At 53.3% G+C, this 5,000-nt stretch overlaps 1 non-coding gene across 1 annotated transcript in view; it reads left to right on the top strand.

The window, feature by feature from the left end:
- The first annotated feature begins 4,253 nt into the window (after nucleotides 1-4,253).
- LOC124773339 overlaps nucleotides 4,254-5,000 on the top strand; it is a 1,909-nt gene continuing 1,162 nt past the window's right edge. The window contains exon 1 of the ribosomal RNA XR_007014607.1: nucleotides 4,254-5,000. This exon is cut by the window's right edge and continues 1,162 nt beyond it. This is a non-coding gene — a ribosomal RNA (small subunit ribosomal RNA).

Below are 5,000 nucleotides of genomic sequence, written 5' to 3'. Positions count from 1 at the left end.
GCGACACCACATGCAATACCGCCATCTATGCGCATCGGACAACACTACGTCCGCACCACAAAACATACCGCCATCTGTAGGTCTCCCGCAACATGACCTCCTCCAACGACGATACCGCCATCTATGCGACGCCAAGCCGATTAAGACAGCGATGGCGCCACAGTGCCCGCCTTTCGACGCCACCCACAAAGCCTGCAGCCTCTGTCGACCATAGCACCCAATCTCCAGTGGCTCTGCCGCACGAAGCCGTGGACCGGCAATGACTCCACCCGCACCCGTTCGTGCACCACCCCAACCGCCACACGCGCACCTCCAGCGGATGAACGGCGGAAGTTTCCCGCACTCGTAAAGTGCAATCCACCCCTATAACTTGCGTTTCATGAAGAGTTATTTCCAATATGCGACATTCCCGCTGTCCCTATACATGAGCCGCGACCTGTACCACTTACGAGCGAGAGACGCGATCGCGTTGCTCACTGTACGGCGTCCGATACCGAGCCATCAGCATGTCGGTCCCCATGCGCGTTGCACTCGCACTCGCAGTCGCAAAAACGTGGGGCAAATATATTACGCGGAAGAGCTATAACAGACCGAGCCCCACTGCATGGGGGGAGTCTTTGTCACTAATGTACACAGATGGAACATTTTGGACTGGAACCAGATTACCCGTACACACGGCGCTGATTAGTAATCAATGCAGAGCCATCAAACTACAGCAAATATACACAACTGTCCGTATACATGCTGAAAGAGTCTGCCCACAATGGGAACCACACGTCAGCCAGACACTCTGATCACGCACCACTCTCTGCTTCTAACAGGCGCACATACAATATGTAAGCACCAGCATGGAACAACATCCAGTGCATCTTCTCCGCCACATTACACAATCCACACTATCACAACCAGACCAGGAGGTCCATGCGGAAAATACAATATCCCAGCCTTTCGACATCCACCATTGCGCAGACCAGGCACCAACACCCACACATGTCCTATACAACGGTGCACCCAACATCACAATAGTACCTCCTGTCACAGCGCACAAACAATGACATGAGTCAAAGACACAGGTCTCACACAAGCATAGAATTGGAGCGCCGCCTCTAATAAGCCAAAGGTGCATCCTGACGTGACAAATCTGATCATGTCACAAGCATTCACTTACTATAATCACTATCAACGAACCTGCCGCCCCCGCCCCCCCCCCCCCTACACCTTTCCTTACAACAACGTGTAACCTAACCTAACCTAACCTAACCTATGTTGTACCTTAACCTAACCTATGTTGTACCTTAACCTAACCTATGTTGTACCTTAACCTAACCTATGTTGTACCTTAACCTAACCTATGTTGTACCTTAACCTAACCTATGTTGTACCTTAACCTAACCTATGTTGTACCTTAACCTAACCTATGTTGTACCTTAACCTAACCTATGTTGTACCTTAACCTAACCTATGTTGTACCTTAACCTAACCTATGTTGTACCTTAACCTAACCTATGTTGTACCTTAACCTAACCTATGTTGTACCTTAACCTAACCTATGTTGTACCTTAACCTAACCTATGTTGTACCTTAACCTAACCCATGTTGTACCTTAACCTAACCCATGTTGTACCTTAACCTAACCCATGTTGTACCTTAACCTAACCCATGTTGTACCTTAACCTAACCCATGTTGTACCTTAACCTAACCCATGTTGTACCTTAACCTAACCCATGTTGTACCTTAACCTAACCCATGTTGTACCTTAACCTAACCCATGTTGTACCTTAACCTAACCCATGTTGTGCCTTAACCTAACCCATGTTGTGCCTTAACCTAACCCATGTTGTGCCTTAACCTAACCCATGTTGTGCCTTAACCTAACCCATGTTGTGCCTTAACCTAACCCATGTTGTGCCTTAACCTAACCCACGTTGTGCCTTAACCTAACCCACGTTGTGCCTTAACCTAACCCATGTTGTGCCTTAACCTAACCCATGTTGTGCCTTAACCTAACCCATGTTGTGCCTTAACCTAACCCATGTTGTGCCTTAACCTAACCCATGTTGTGCCTTAACCTAACCCATGTTGTGCCTTAACCTAACCCATGTTGTGCCTTAACCTAACCCACGTTGTGCCTTAACCTAACCCACGTTGTGCCTTAACCTAACCCACGTTGTGCCTTAACCTAACCCATGTTGTGCCTTAACCTAACCCATGTTGTGCCTTAACCTAACCCATGTTGTGCCTTAACCTAACCCATGTTGTGCCTTAACCTAACCCACGTTGTGCCTTAACCTAACCCACGTTGTGCCTTAACCTAACCCACGTTGTGCCTTAACCTAACCCACGTTGTGCCTTAACCTAACCCACGTTGTGCCTTAACCTAACCCACGTTGTCCCCTAAAGTAACCCACGTTGTCCCCTAACGTAACCCACGTTGTCCCCTAACGTAACCCATGTTGTCGCCTAAACCTGCTCTGTAATTGTTATACGACTCGTTCAATTAGTGTAGTGTTGCCCACCCGCAACCCTCGCAATATAGTTCGCTACTCGCACTGCCCGCTCCCCTGTGTATCGCTTCATGTTAAACACCTTGCAAGTCTTGCTGACTTTCCACATGCTCCTGCTGTACACTGTAATGTGGATGGCAGCAGGACGTACATGCCGCCCCTCCCCACGTCCCCACCTTGCCCCCCTGCCTTCGCAAGCTGGTTGGTGAGAAGTTTGCATGTTCAATGCCCTTCGCATGCGACGTACTCAGGCTACGTTGTGGTGCGGCCTGTGTCAACCGTCCGCTAATGTCGTACGCGTAAACCACAATCTGTACTGCACATTCGTCCTTATGTACCGAATGATACATCGTGGCACATGTGTGACCGTACAACGACTGCGCCCAAAAACGGCGGACCATACAGTGCAAATATTGTGCACGCAGCTACGTGTCGTCTCCCTATGAGAGCTGGATTGCAGTGTGGTACGCCATAGAGACGTGTGGGAGGAACGGACGCCGTGGATGGCGATCAGCATGAGCTGTCTGTTGATGTATTCGGACCTAGTCGTCTCTCCTCACACACCGTGATGGCATGGTGCACCGCGTTCCATATCTGCGACATGCTACAGAGGCCGGTTGACAGTCGTTCGAGCAATGGACATCGCATACGTACGGGGGCCACCTTCCACGTATTGTCTAGGCGTGCACATTTTGTTGCGTGTATGTGGGCAGACGTAGTGTGGCGTGACACCTGACACAGGCATGCAATAATCGTTGAAGTTGCAAATGGCGATGGACGCCTGCGTTTTCTGGTGAAGTTACGCAAATGAACAAATGGTAACCTGTTGTGGTGCGGTTGTTCTCGCTAGGGGTGAATCGGTGATGGCGACGATAGGTTGAGGTACGAACCGGTTGTTCCAGCGATACCCACCATGCCGACGAAACTGAACGGCATCTGGGTGTGAAGCGATACGCGGCGGTGGCTGGGTGGGACCGTCCCCGGCCGGTGAGGGGGCGCCTCCCGGCGTGCTGGCCGCGCGGTGCGTGGGCGCACGCGCTACAGCCGGCTGGTGGGGGCGGCCAGTGGCAGGCGCGCCGGCCGACGGACGCGGCAGGCGTCGCAGCTGCGCGCCGGCGCACCCTGCGCGCGGCGCCGTGCGGCCAAAGTAGGTCCTCGCGGGCCCGGTGCGAAGCGCGGTGGACATCTTCAGTGTGCTGGTCCGATTGAGGACTGTGTGCGTTGAGGATGCGCCGCCGCCCGGCGCTCGGCGCCGCGACGCCGTCTGCTGCTCGGTCGCCCCAGCGGTTCTCGCTGGTGGTTTGTATCGCAGCTGTGCGGATGTGTTGGCGCGTGCGCTGTGCTGGGAGAGTTCGCTTCGGCACCCAAGTGGGGCTTTTGTCCTTCTGTGGCGCTGGCGTTGGAGCTGCCGGTCACCGTAGGTGGCGCGTGTTGTCTCCCGCCGGCAATGCCACGACAGCACGCTCCCGGGCCTCTGTCGGCAGCGGCAAGCTCAGTTGGGAGCACGGGTGGTCGCACCGAAAGCGTCTACTCGCCTAACTCCGGGCGATTGCGCCTCTCTCGAACCCGACCAAGTACTTGGGACGGCGCTGCGCGCCGCCGGGACCTGAGAGGGTTTCGAGGTGTATTGTGCAGGGGAGCTCAGCCTCCTCCTGTTTGCAGAATGATTGAGCGGACGCTTGCGTGTTCGCGCGGGCCCCCGGGACACACTCCCGGGCGGCCGGCTGCTCAGCTCTAGTTGACGCAGCTCCCTGGTTGATCCTGCCAGTAGTCATATGCTTGTCTCAAAGATTAAGCCATGCATGTCTCAGTACAAGCCGCATTAAGGTGAAACCGCGAATGGCTCATTAAATCAGTTATGGTTCCTTAGATCGTACCCACGTTACTTGGATAACTGTGGTAATTCTAGAGCTAATACATGCAAACAGAGTCCCGACCAGAGATGGAAGGGACGCTTTTATTAGATCAAAACCAATCGGTCGGCTCGTCCGGTCCGTTTGCCTTGGTGACTCTGAATAACTTTGGGCTGATCGCACGGTCCTCGTACCGGCGACGCATCTTTCAAATGTCTGCCTTATCAACTGTCGATGGTAGGTTCTGCGCCTACCATGGTTGTAACGGGTAACGGGGAATCAGGGTTCGATTCCGGAGAGGGAGCCTGAGAAACGGCTACCACATCCAAGGAAGGCAGCAGGCGCGCAAATTACCCACTCCCGGCACGGGGAGGTAGTGACGAAAAATAACGATACGGGACTCATCCGAGGCCCCGTAATCGGAATGAGTACACTTTAAATCCTTTAACGAGTATCTATTGGAGGGCAAGTCTGGTGCCAGCAGCCGCGGTAATTCCAGCTCCAATAGCGTATATTAAAGTTGTTGCGGTTAAAAAGCTCGTAGTTGGATTTGTGTCCCACGCTGTTGGTTCACCGCCCGTCGGTGTTTAACTGGCATGTATCGTGGGACGTCCTGCCGGTGGGGCGAGCCGAAGGCGTGCG

Source organism: Schistocerca piceifrons, unplaced genomic scaffold (assembly GCF_021461385.2).
Source record: "Schistocerca piceifrons isolate TAMUIC-IGC-003096 unplaced genomic scaffold, iqSchPice1.1 HiC_scaffold_951, whole genome shotgun sequence".
NCBI classification, from domain to species: Eukaryota; Metazoa; Arthropoda; class Insecta; order Orthoptera; family Acrididae; genus Schistocerca; species Schistocerca piceifrons.
This window is presented reverse-complemented; position numbering and strand designations above follow the sequence as displayed.